The following is a 14,557-nucleotide window of genomic DNA, read 5'->3' on the forward strand; positions in this document are numbered from 1 at the left end:
TGGGGAGCGCCCCCGCCCTAAAGAAAAAAAAAAAAAAAAACAACCTCTCCAAAAAAAGAAAAAAAAAAAGAGTAAATTCTACATTAAGAAAAGCATATTATAAAAGAATGACATGACTAATACTGACTTTTTCTTTAGTCTCATACAATACAATCGCCTTTCGAATTTTTCTTTCCAACCTTTTTTAAAATTTTGTCCTTTGGAACCGCCTTCTTCCGGTAATTCACTAGAATGACAAACACAAAGGGAAAGACCAAAACGACGAACACAAGGGAGAGAGGAGAGGCCCCCATGTATGTTCTCTAGGCCTTTTAGAAAATATGGAGTGGTTCCTTTGGCAACATACATGCAAATTTACAAGAAAGGTGCTATGGTAAACATCAAGGGAATGGGTACTGTTTGAAAAGGAATGACCCACAAATGTTACCATAGCAAAATTGGAAGAGTCTATAAAACCCAGCATGCTGTTGGGACTGCTGTAAATAAAGGACAAGATTCTTGCCAAGACAATTAATATGCGTACTGGGCATATTAAGTATTCTAAGAGCAGAGATAGCTTCCTAAAATGTGTGAAGGAAAATGACCAGAAAAAGAATGAAGCCAAAGAGAAAAGTACCTGGGTTCAACTGAAGCATCAGCCTGCTCCACCCAGGCAAGAACACTTTGTGAAACCCAATGTAACAGAGCCTGAGCTTCTGTAACCTATTCTCTATAAATTCATGGCATGATGGGTGTTAAAAATAAACTAAACTGGGACCAGCGGTTGGCGTAATGGCTATTCTGCTGGACTCCCACGTAGCTGACCACAGTTCGAGTCCCGGGCCCAGTAGCTTAAACTCACATCAGGTGCGTGTGCGTGTGTGCCCAAGATCCTGAGAGGAGAACGAAGGAGAAGGGATTGTGGCACGGCCATACCCCCTAGGGGGGGAGGGATTTCTCGCTTTGTCTCTCTGTCTCTCTGTCTTTCTGGCGAGTGCACACACCCTATAGCAAAAACCTCTGAAAAACTCAAAAAAATAAAATAAAAATAAACTATGGCTTATTAAAAAATTTTTTTTTTAATTTGCCAGAAGGTACATGCGCTCACTGAAGGAGTGAGCACATCCTCAAGAAAGCACTCCTCTATGGGGCATGGTCACTCTGCAATCTCTTCTCCTTTTTTCCCTTCTTTGGAGGTTTTGGTTGCACACACATGTGCCTGCATGACTTTCAAGCTGCCAGGTCAAGAACTAGAGCCAAATAGTTGACCAAGTAGAATTTAGGCCAGAGGGTGGCCCTTCCTAAGATTTTTAAAGTAAATTTCCTTGTAAAAATTTTGAAATGAAAGTAATTTATGCTTGGGTTAAATTCTACCTAAGTAACAATATTCTTGAGCAATCAGAAATATTTAAAGAGGGACCAGCAGTTGGCATAATGGCCATGTCGCTCAACTCCCATGTAGTTGACTGTGGTTCGAGTCCCAGACCCAGTGGAGTAAACTCACGCCGGGCACGTGTGCGTGTGTGCCCAAGATCCCAAGAGGAGAATGGAGGAGACCGAGCTTGCAGGGTGGCTATCCCCCCCAGGGGGGGATTTCTCGCTTTCTATCTGTTTCTGTCTTTCTGGCGAGGGCAAGTGCTCTATAGCAAACACCTCTCCAAAAAAAAAGAAAAAATAAGGAAAAGAAATGTTTAGAGAGTAAAGCCTGGAAGGAAACTTGACAGACATTATGAGAGGACCACCCCCTGCAGTTGTATAAAGGTACAAGTCCCCATTTTATACTGAAAAATGTATCAGAATTAAAAGGACAGAAAACATTTCAAGGCATCTTTGTAAATAAGTGAAAACACAAGAATATATAACTGAAATGTTAACAGTACCTGAAACGCGTTATGTGTTATAATATCTGAAATGTTACAGTACCTAATAACCAATTATCAAACATAAAAAATAACCATATTTTCTTTCAAGAAAAATCCTTGCAACTTATTTTGGGTCCGGCCTCCATGGCACAGGGACTAATTTAGTGATCTGCAGTGTTAGGATGACCAAGGTCTGGACTGGATCAAGAGCTGACTTGAAATATGCCAGACACAGGTACCCAAGATACTGACCAGAAAGGGCCGGGGAAAAGGACTCTGAGGGTGACTAGACTTTGTTGGGATTGCTCCCCCCCCTTTTTCACTCATGTGGTGCACATGCTGTTTTTTACATTCTCTCTCATAAAAAAGGTAAACTTTCAAAAATTTACTATTTAATACAAATAAATTGGAAAATACAAACAAGAACAAAGAAGAAAATGGAAATTATCTATAATCTCACAATTCACTCATTAAAAATATCCATTAGTGCTAGGCACTACGAATGCAAGCATACTATTTTATCACACTTGGCTTTTCTGTGTTTTGCAAATAATTGTTTTCTTTTTTTTAAACAAATTGAAGATACTTTGGCAGGTCTACTTTCAGTCAAGTCTATCAACTCCATTTTTCCAATGACGTGCTCAGTTCATGCTTCTGTGTGTCACTTTTTGATAATTCTTGCACTATTTCAAACCTTTCCATTATGACTATATCTGTCATGGTGATCTGCAAGCGGAGATTTTTAATCACTTACTGCTGTAATTGTCTTGGGTGGTTCCATGAACTACACACATATTAGAAGGTTAATCAATTGATAAATGTTGTGTTCTAACTGCCCCACCAGCAAGCTCTTCACCGAATATTACCATCTCTTTCACTCTCCCTATTTCCTGAGATACAACAATATTAAAATCTGGCCAATTAATAACCTTACAATATTATCTAAGGAAGAGGCACACATTGCTCTCTAAATCAAAAGCTACAAAGCACTAAGCTTATTAAGTAATGCTGAAACCCAAGACAGGCTCAAAGACTGCCTCTTATGCCAATAGCTAACCAACAATTGTTGTGAATACGACAATTCTTGAAAATGAAAACTGCTACTCCAGTGAACACATAAATGACAATAGAGCAAAACATGTTTGTTACTGATATGGAGAAATATTTAGTGGTCTGGATAGAAGATCAAACCAGTCACAACATTCTCTCCAGCCAAAGCATAATTTAGAACAAGGCCCCAACTCTCTTCAACTTGTGAAGGCTAAGAGGTGAGAAAGTTATAGAAAATTCTGAAGCTAGCAGAGGTTGGTTCATAAGATTTTTATAATTTTAAAGAGAGATTTTTTGCTATAGGGTGCATGTGCTCACTAGAGAGACAAGAGAGATAGAAAGTGAGAAATCACCCCCCCGCAGGGGGATAGCCACGTGGTGATCCCTTCTCTTCCATTTTCCTCTCAGGATCTTGAGTATACCTGCACATGATGTGCCCGTGAGTTTGAAGCTGCCAGATCCAAGACTCGAATCAAGGTAAACTACATGCGAGTCCAGCAACATAACCATTATGCAATCTGCTTGTCCCAGGTTCAGAAAGCTTTTAAAGAAAGTTGCCAGGGTGGCATGGTAGTTAGGGTGGTTGGACCCTACAAGGCGGACAGTGAGGTTAATGTCTTGGATGCTGAGATTTCAGAAACATTCCAGGCACATGTGCATGTGTTCCCAAGGTCCTGAGAGGAAAATGGAGAAGAAAGGATTGCAGCATGACACTACTTCTGGGGGTGCTTTCTCACCTTCTCTTTCTTTTTTTTTCTGTCTCCTCTCCCTGAGTAAACATACCCTACAGAAAAAAATTAAAAGAAATTAAAAAAAAAAAAAGGCAAGCAGCCATTCCATCTCATACAAGTGCTCAAAAAGAAGCTGAAGCAAGTTACTCAGAAGATTTAGCTAAGATCGTTAATGAAAGTGGCTACACTACTCTCACTGGAAAAAAAAAAAAAAAAACTCAAAAGGGTGCAGTGAAACTACACTAAAGAACAGATGTTCAGTGCAGATAAAACAGCCTTATAATGAAAGAAGATGCCATCTAGGACTTTCATAGTTAAGTCAATGACTGCCTTCTAAGCTTCAAAGTACAGACTAACTCTCTTATTGGGGTTAAGGGGCTAAAGCAGCCTGCAACTTTAAGCTGAAGACTAAGCTCATTAACCACTCAAAAATCCCTAGTGCACTTAAGAATTATGCAAAATCTTCTCTACCTGTGCTTTATGTATGGAACAAAATCCTAGATGACAGCAAGTCTGTTTACCACAGGGTTTACTGAATATGTGAAGATCACTGTTAATAATAATTTACTATTCAGAGGGGAAAAAATTACGTTCAAAATACTTCTGGTAATTGAAAAATGCACCCGGGTACCCAAGAGCATTTTTGGAGATGTTCAAGGTGGTTAATGTCATTTTCATAACTACTATCATAACATCCATCCTGCAGTCCATAGACACAGGAGTCATTCTGAGTTTCAAGTCTTATTATTTAAGAAGTATTTTGTATAGCTAGAGCAACCACAGAAATGAATATTCTGATGGACCTAAGCAAAGTCAACTGAAAACCTTTGGAAAGGATTCACCATTCTTGATGCCATTAAGCATTCATGATTGATTAGAGGTCAAAAATAAACATTATCAAGAGTTTGGAAGAACTTGATTTCAACCCTTATAGATGACTGTCATAGGGGGTTCCAAACTTCAGTGGAGGAAGTAACTACAGACATGGTAGAAATAGCAAGAGAACTAGGATTAGAGGTGCAGCCTGAAGATGGAACTGAACTGCTGCAATCTCATGATAAAACCTGAACAGAGTTGCTTCATAGGATAAGCAAAGAAAAGTGGTTTCTTGAGACGGGATCTATTCCCGGTAAAGAAGTTGTAACACTGTTGAATGACAAGAGAGAACTTGAGAGTATTACATAAAAGTAGATGAGGGACCAGCAGTTAGTGTAATGGCTATGTCGCTGTGTAGTAAACGGCGGTTCGAGTCCCGGACCTGGTGGCTTAAACTCACGGCGGGCGCTTGTGTGTGTGTGCCCAAGATCCCGAGAGGAGAATGTAGATGGCATGGCAGCATGGCCATCCGCCCTGGGGGGTGATTTCTTGCTTTCTGTCTCTCTGTCTCTCTGGCAAGCACACAAGCCCTATAGCAAAAACCTATCCCCCTCCCGCAAATAAAAAGCAGATGATAACATAATGACAGGATTAGAGAGGACTGACCCTAATTTTTTTAAAAAGTTCTACTTTGGGTAAAATGCTATCAAACAGCATTATATTCTATAGAGAAAACGTTCATGAAAGTTAGAGTCCATAGATGTATAAACTTCACTGTTGTCTTATTTTGAGAAACTGCCAAAAAAGACAAGAATTTGAATCCTGAATTTTAGCAAGATGATTTTCTGATAAACAAAAATCAACATTCTTCAGAGGATTTTAACCAAGTCTTTGCATACTGGATACAAAATATACAAAGAAACCTACTTGACAACAAAACACACACGCACACACACAAATCCCAAGAAAATCTGTCCACTGCTAAAGAAAAAAGACATTCAACAAATGCCAATCCCATGATGACACAGAGCTGATATAATCTTCATAGGACCAGCAGGTGGCATAGGAAGTTATGTCACTGAACTCTCACATGGCTGACCACAATTTGAGTTCCAGCCCCAGCAGCTTGAAAATCATGCCAGGTGCATGTGCATGTGTGCCCAAGATCCTGAGAGGAGAATAAGGGATTGTGGTATGGTCATGGGGGGGGGGGAAATTTTTCACTTTCCCTCTCTGTCTGCCTGCCTGCCTGCCTGCCTATCTGTCTGTCTGTCTCTCTCTGGTGAGTGCACATGCCCTAAGGAAAAATCTCTCTCAAAAAACAATTATAATCTTGAAAAAAAAAAGATAGATGTTTACAGTAGAGAGACAGAAGCTCCAAAAAAGAACCAAATGGAAATTTTAGAATTGAGAATAGGGGGTTGTGGTTGGGTTGTGGGGGGGGGGGGTAATTTTTCACTTTCCCTCTCTGTCTGCCTGCCTGCCTGCCTGCCTATCTGTCTGTCTGTCTCTCTCTGGTGAGTGCACATGCCCTAAGGAAAAATCTCTCTCAAAAAACAATTATAATCTTGAAAAAAAAAAGATAGATGTTTACAGTAGAGAGACAGAAGCTCCAAAAAAGAACCAAATGGAAATTTTAGAATTGGATAATACAATACCTGGGTGAAGACACTGAGCAATACAAGAACCATAAAGTATTTACTAGTGACTTTACCTACTTTTAAGAAATAAAGGTCATAATCATGGTTGTTTTAATTTTTTAAGGTTATCTATGATAGTTTTAAAAAAAAACCTACAGGGCCAAAAAATTTAGAGGTACAATAAGATATAGTAAGTTCGCCTAATACACATACATTAATGTTAAAATAATGAAAGTGCCTAATATCTTAAATGGCATAAAAAATACTTGCAATAATTACAACCTATTAAACGTAATAATTAAATGCAAGAACAAGACCAAGAAAACTCTTAAGAAGAAAATGTGTTATGGCAACTGAAGATAATTTATTGGGCATGGGACCAGCAGTTAGCATAATGGTTATGTCGCTGAACTCCCATGTAGTCAACCGCAGTTCAAGTCCAGGACCTGGTGGCTTCAACTCACGCCAGGTATGTGTGTGCACGTGCCCAAGATCCCGATCCCGAGAGGAGAATGGAGGAGAAGGGATTGCGGTGTGACCATCCCCCATGGGAGAAGGGGGGGTGATTTCTCGCTTTCTGTCTCTCTGGCGAGTGTACGCGCCATATAGCAAAACCTTCTCCAAAAAAAAAAAAAAAGAGGCAAAGACTATTTAATTACAATTAAAAGAAAAGTCCTATCACACGTTTCTCTATTTCATGGCATTTTTCCATCTAAATGGTTTTCAAACTATAACTTATTGGGTTGTCAGAAAAGTCATGAGGCATTTTTCTAAATTTCTATGCAAAAATGTGTCATCACTTTTCTGACAGTCCAATAGTTAACCTAAAAGATGAAGATGTTTTCAAGGTTATTCCCATTTGGTTAAAAAGGAACAAAATGAAACAAAAATAATGCAGTACACTGACAGACATGAGTGACACTTTTCATCCTGTTACATTTATGGATGTGATTCATGGAGAAAAGCACAAATTCAATTTCTTACTGTGGGTTGCGTAAAAACTACGTATTTTCTGAACGGCATTGCTCTTGCTTACCACTTTAAATACAAGGCAATATTAATTACAAGGAAAATAATTATTAAATTCTCTGTAGCAAATACTGTTCACCAAAATTGAGTTCTGATTTAAATTCCAGGCTCAGTGGCTTGAAAAACATGCCAGGTGCAAATGTGCATGACCAAAATCCCAAAAGGGAGAAGTGGAGGAATGAAGATTACAGCATAACAATGCCCCATGGGGGTGCTGTTTTCTCACTTGCTTTCTCTCTATCTCTAACTCTTCTCCAGTAAGCACTTCCACTTGCTGGTGAATTTTAAAATAAATAAACAAATAATATAAATGTTATTCTCAACAGAAACTCCATCAAGCTGAAGATACTTTTTGTAATTGATGGCACCAACCCTTAAATCTATTCCTAAAAAACTGATGGTCCTGAAATTTGAACCATGTTGATGGAAAATGAAGAAATGGTTGCCCTTTAAAGATTTTTCTTACAATTAGGAAACAAAAAAGGTCAGAAGTAGCCAACTAAGATACATGCCTAATGATTCCCCAACAAGATTCTCATAAGACTGCCCTTGTCTGATGAAAGGAATAACGGGAATATTTTCATGGTGGAGAAAAGAACCCTCTAGAAGTTTTCCTGAACAGTTTTCTGCTAAAGCTTTGGGTAACTTTCTCAAACCACTCTCATAATAAACAAACATTATTCTTTGGGAAAGTGAACAAGAAAAATACTTTTAAGCATCCCAAAAACCTGTTGCTATGCTTTGCTCTTGACTGGTCCCCTTTTGCTTGGACTGGACAACTTCCACTGCTTGGGAACCACTGCTTTGTGTTTTGCCTTCAGGATCATGGTGGAGAATGGAGAAGGGATGAGAGCATGGTTATCCCCCCTAAAGGCTGATTTCTCCTTTTCCCTCTCTCTGGTGAGCACATATGCCCTTTCTGTCACCAAAACACAGGGTAAAACCACACCTGTTTTACAATTTGCCAAAGAAATGCTGACACCACCTGTTTAAAACTTCCACTGAAAGCTCTGTTCTTGAATGCAGCTGATCTGAGTACAAGTTTTTCCAGCAGAAAATTTGCTGAACTTTTTCAATTCAGAATTCTGTAATCTCAATCAACTGAGATATGTAAGGTGATGGTTACTGGTTCTGATCTTAATCATCAGTTCTCTTCAATTAAGGTCTGAACAAGATTAATCTTTTCCTTGCAAATTGTGGTGGACGGTCTGTTCATGTTATCTTCAACATTGTCTCCTCCTTTCTTAAAATGAGTTGTCATTTGTAAACTGCTGCTTTCTTTAGGGCATTGTCCCCATTAACTTTTCAGAAAGCCTCAGTGATCTTTTTCACCATTCTTCCACACTAAGTTTATCATAAATTGGATGTTCTTGCTTCAATATTAGCAGAATTCATGCTGCTCTCATAGGGCTCTCTTCAAATTGGTTTATTACCCTTCTAGTACCTCAAAGAAGATGCTGCATGAACATTTTAAAACTAACAAGTTGTCAGAAAAGTCATGATGTATCTTTTCTAGTTTTCTAAGCAAAAAACACGACATGACTTTTCCAACAATCCAATAAATAGTATGAGGTTATTTTGAAAAAAAAAAAAAAAAAAAAAAAAGAAAGAAAAATTAAATGAGGACCAGCAGTTGGTGTAATGGCTATGTCACTGGACTCCCATGCAACTGACCACGGTTCACATCCCAGACCCAGTGGCTTAAACTCATGCCGGGCATGTATGCATGTGTACCTAAGATCCCAAGAGGAGAATGGAGAAGGAATTGTGGCGTGGCCATCCGCCCAGGGGGGTGGGTGGAGTGATTTCTTGCTTTCTGTCTCTCTGCCTCCATCTTTCAGGCGAGCATACGGGCCCTATAGCAAAAACCTCTCAAAAAAAAAGAAAAAACCCCAAAAAATTTGAAATCCACACAGTTTTTTGTTTTGTTTTGTTTTTGTTTTTGCTATAGGGCGCATGTGAGCGCCAGAAAGACAGAGAGAAACAGAGAGACAGAAAGAGAGAAATCACCCCCCCAGGAGGGATGGCCATGCCACAATCCCTTCTCTTCCATTCTCCTCTTCGGATCTTGGGCACGCATGCACATGCGCCTGGCGTGAGTTTAAGCCACCGGATCTGGGACTTGAACCGCAATCAACTACATGGGAGTCCAGCAACATAGCCATTATGCTAACTGCTGGTCCCATACACAGTTATTTTTTCATATTACACATTTTCCATGAATTTTTGAAGACTTCTCATACACAGATCCAGCTATCTATCAGGTCATTGGGAAAGTTATGACATATTTTTCTATGCAAAAATGCATCATTACTTTCCTGACCACCTAATAAATACCCACCCCACTCTGTCTCTCTTTCCATCCATCCAACCACCTACTTTGAAAAATTTCGACCTTACATACTATAAATCTTCAATAAGTAATAACCAATAAATTTTTGACAGATTTTTGTTATAGAGTGCATGCACTTGCCACAGAAAGAGACAGAGAAACAGAAAGTGAGAAATCACCTCCCCTACCCCCGGGGGGGCAGGGGGGATAGCCACACTCCAATCCCCTCTCCTCCATTCTCCTTTCAGGATTTTCTGCATACACGCACCTGCGCTCGGAGTGAGTTTTAAGTCTCTGGGTCCAGGACTTGAACGGTGGTCAACCATGTGGGAATCTAGCACCTTAACCATTATGCCACCTGCTGATCCTCAAATTTTTATTTTCATATATTCCTAACAGTTCATTTTTAGGTATTCAAATTATATGATGATTTGACTCTTTTTGTTTTGTTTTTTTTTTGGAGAGGTTTTTGCTATAGGGCGCATGTGCTCACCAGACAGACAGAGAGAAAGAGAGAGACAGAAAGCGAGAAATCACCCCCCAGGGTGGATGGCCACGCCGCAATCCCTTCTCCTCCATTCTCCTCTCGGGATCTTGGGCATGCACGCACACGTGCCCGGCATGAAGTTTTAAGCCACCAGGTCCAGGACGTGAACCGCAGTTGACTACGTGGGAGTCCAGCGACATAGCCATTACGCTAACTGCTGGTGCCTGGTTTGACTTTGATAAAGTAGCAAAATAAATTTATCCAACTTCACACACAAATTCATGTGAACACAGAGTAGTAATTTTACTCAAAGATGTCTAATGTTAATGCCATAGTTTGATGACACAGATTTCTCTTAATTTCACTCCCAAAACTTTACTTTTACTAAACTTTGCAATCCTGTATGCACTGATATATCCAATATTAATACTCATGGACATAAAAAATATTTGAACACAGAACAATATTTCACTCTGAAATAATCCCATGCTGTAGTTTAAATGTCTCCCCAAAATTCAGGTGCTCAGATTTGGTTATGACAGGATGAAAGGTGAAAAATTAATCTATGATGTTGAAATGTAGGGTCTCTGGAAGGAGATTAGGATTAAGGTCATCAGGGCAGGGCTCTAGACTGACTCTTGGTACATTTATAGTGAAGAGGGAATGAAATCAGAACAGAGATACTTGAACACAGATACATGTGCTCCTGCCCTCCACCATGCAGTAATGGAGCCAGAAAATTCTCACAAAAAATGGCCTCTAGATCTTGGACCTCCAAAGTGTGAGTTGAATAAACCTCTATTCTCTTGAATTACCCAGACTCAGGAGTTTTTGTTATTAGCAACAACAGAATGGACTCGAACATCCAATGTCATTTATGATATTTATTTGATTTGATTTATTATTATTATTATTATTATTATTTGACCAGAAAGACAGAGGGAAAGTGAGAAAGCAAGCTGCCGGGTCCAAAACTCAAACTGTGGTTTGCAATGTGGAAGTCCAGCACCTTAACCACCACGCCACCTGCTGCCCCCAATTTCTATTACTATATGACAAAATAGTCATCCTTGTATAAGATTTTCAAATTTGAGAGCTAATCATAATATTCTACCTCAGAATAACAGTTTTAGTATCATGGCAAAATCAACCAAAAACAAATAAAGAATTGGGGGAATATAAAGCCAAATTCAATTCATTAATAGCTCAACACTAAATGGTGACTGGGAACCAGCAGTTAGCGTAATGGCTATGTCGCTGGACTCCCACGTAGTTGACCGTGGTTCACGTCCCGGACCCGGTGGCTTAATGTGCACACCGGGCATGTGGGCGTGCATGCCCAAGATCCCGAGAGGAGAATGAAGGAGAAAGGATTGCAACATGACCAGCCCCCCGGGGTGATTTCTCGCCTTCTGTCTCTATGTCTCTCTCTGTCTGTCTGGCGAGCGCACACACCCTATAGCAAAAACCTCTCCAAAAAGAAAAAAAAACTAAATGGTGACTTAAGTCAAATTAAGTCAACATTTACTGACTAGCTACTGAAGATAGACACAATAGTAAGCCTTTTAGAGAACAAAAAATAGCATGAAAACCTTCAAATATGAAACCATAATCTACTGAAAGGAAAGGAAAGTCACAGATAAATCACTATTCTACAGGCTAAGCATTCCTTATCTGAAATGTCTGCAAACAACGTGTTTCAGATTCAGGCTTTTTTTTTCCTTATTCTGAAAATATGCATATATATAGTGACCTACTTGAGGATGGTAACCAGGTCTAAGTATAAAATTAACTTTCGTTCCATATATACCTTACGGACACAGTATGAAGGTAATTTTAAACATTATTTTTGTATGTTTTCACTTACAACCCAACATGAGACCAGGTATAGAATTTTCCACTTGCAGCAATCATGTTGATGTTCAAGAGGTTTCAGATTTTGGAGTGTTTTAGATTTCAGATTAGGAATGCACAACCTATAACATAATAGATTCTCAGCATTCTAAGTTTACTATTGTCAGTGTTAGTAATTTACTAAAATCAAAATAGTTTCTAAAATGTAATCACAGCTAATTTTGCAAAGGCATCCATTTGAAGTGTGAATATTAAACTTAACTCTTGGTGACTGTGCATCTTTGTTATTTTGTCTTCATACTCCCACATGCAATTAACAGAGAAATAAGGTACTAACGTGGTATTTAAAATTTAAGGGATCCATGAAGACCTCAGACTCTGACTCATGAACCAAACAGCATGTAACACAATTAAGTGCCAAAATAAAAACTGCTATTTGGTGAGATATTTATTCACGATGAATGCTCTCTAGAGCAGTTATGATTCTGTTTTCACAGACTCATGAAAAAAAAAAAAAACATTCTCTTAACAAACCTATCTGCAAAGAAGATATGAGAAGTGGCTACTTCTTAATGGGAATGTATAACAATCTTAATTGAACTTTAATTCCCTACTGGAAAATCAGAGTTCCCAAACCAAGAAGATACAAAGATACAAATACATAATGCACATCTTTGCAAATAGTAAATCTTTCTGTTTCATAGCATCACTATACACAATGTATAATAATAAGTAGCTTTATACACTTATTTATAAATAATCTTATAAAATGGTCTATATTATTTAAAAAAAAAAAAAACCTTAAGACACTGGTTTGGGAATCTCTACAGCTGAAGACAAAGGGATCTGAAAAATTTTTTTAAGGTACAGTAAGTGACTCGAGCAAACCTGTTATTTCATGAGATTAATCTACTAAAATTAATCTAGTAATCTTAAAAAAAATTAAAAAAATAAAAAACTACCTCTATGTGAACTAAAGAAAAAAAGAAGAGTAGATTAAAGGCCAAATAAAAACTGACTATGCAAAACCAAGAAAAATGTGATGAGGACGTGAACTAAAGTGATTAATAAAATATAAAAAGAATAAAATAATACAGAGAATTAAAATAAGGTAAGAAAGCAAAAAGAATGTTTAAAAAATAATTTATTGGATTTCAGGACTAACAAGAAATGGATGAAAGAGGGGCATTTAAGATACTATCCCAAGTTTTAGGGCCTGAGGATTTGAGCATGATTTTACTACTGATGTTAAGTCTTAAAGAAGTTTGTGGACTTTAAATGTGGGGTATTAGAATATGACTTCAAATGAAATACATACAAATACATAGATGATACAAGACAGATAAATGATAATGAAATTCAAAATGGTAATATGTCACAGAATCCTGTCTCAGGGTTGGTCCCATAGCACAGTGGTTAAGACCCATGCACAGGGAGCTAAATCCCACATGACTGACCAGGGTTCAAACCTTGGTGCCTGCAACTTGAAAAACACACTGGGCACATGTGCATGTGTGCCCAAAATCCTGACAGAATTTTTAAAAACGGAAGAAAAAAGACTGCAGCATGACTATGCCTTTGGGGGGAAGGGAGGAAGAGATGCCCCCTCTCTCTCCCACCCCTCCCCCACAGGTACCCACTAGTAATTAAAAAAATTCAGAAACGTATCTCAAAGCCAGTTAGTTCTTCTGGCTACCCAGACACTGACAGATGTGCTCTAGTTTCCAAAAACACAACACATTCCATCAGCTACCAACCAAAGACACAAAAGCAACTGAGCTAATGAACAGGATAGGATGGGGGATGACTGAGGAGACATACCATTGAACAGTATCAACTGAATAACCAAGACTTTAATCAAAAGATAAAAGATGTAGGGCCAGTCCCAAAGCTGAGTGGTTAAGGGAAACGAGAGATCCCACGTGACCAACTGCATGTAGCCTGAGCCGTGGCCCTGGCAGCCTGAAAAATATGCTAGGCACATACAATATGTGTGTGTAAAACCCCAACAGGATTAAAAAATGGAAGAGAACAGATTGCAGTACAACTATGCTCCCCTTGGTGAAGTATATTCTCCCTCTCCTCCTGTCTGTCTCTGGTGAGTGTATCTGCTCTCTGAAAATTTAAAATAGACGAAAACTTTAGTCTTTAATCTATTTATCAAGTAACAGGTAAATAAATTCTACTTAAATGTAAATTTTTTCTGAGAGATTTTGGGCTAGAGGGCGTGTGTGCTCACCAGAGACAGAGAGACAGAAAGCAAGAAATCATCCCTCAGGGGAGATGACCATGCCACAATCCATTTCTCTTCCATTCTCCTTTTGGGATTTTGTGCACACACACACACACACACACACACACACACACAAACGCATGCATCCACCCAGTGTGAGTTTTAAGTCACAGTTGTGGGACTTGAACCACGGTTGACTACGTGGGAGTTCAGCAACATAACCATTACACCACCTGCTAGTCCCTAAACATGAATTTTAAGCCATCTTCAATAAGGCTTAAAGGTATTCAAACTCTCCAAAAGGAATCTCCCTTCTTTAAAGGATTTAATTCAAATAATATTGGTGCCAGCAGGTGGCTTGATGCTTAAGGTGCTAGACTCCCACACGGTCACTGCAGTTCAAATCCCAACGTGATAGCTTGCTTTCTCACTCTCTCTGGTCAAACTAAAAAACAGTAGTAATAAAAAGTAATTCTTTTTAAAAATATATTAAAACAGATCAACTCCATTCTTCTCCCAAAAGCTAAAACATATTTGTGTTGGG

At 38.8% G+C, this 14,557-nt stretch overlaps 1 protein-coding gene across 1 annotated transcript in view; it reads right to left on the reverse strand.

The window, feature by feature from the left end:
* The window catches only part of SCAF8 (SR-related CTD associated factor 8), a gene marked incomplete at its 5' end in the record, with an annotated part of 100,713 nt that overhangs the window by 66,615 nt on the left and 19,541 nt on the right, over positions 1-14,557 (reverse strand).

The sequence above is a fragment of the Tupaia chinensis genome, unplaced genomic scaffold, assembly GCF_000334495.1.
Source record: "Tupaia chinensis unplaced genomic scaffold, TupChi_1.0 Scaffold000014_1, whole genome shotgun sequence".
Taxonomy (NCBI): Eukaryota; Metazoa; Chordata; class Mammalia; order Scandentia; family Tupaiidae; genus Tupaia; species Tupaia belangeri.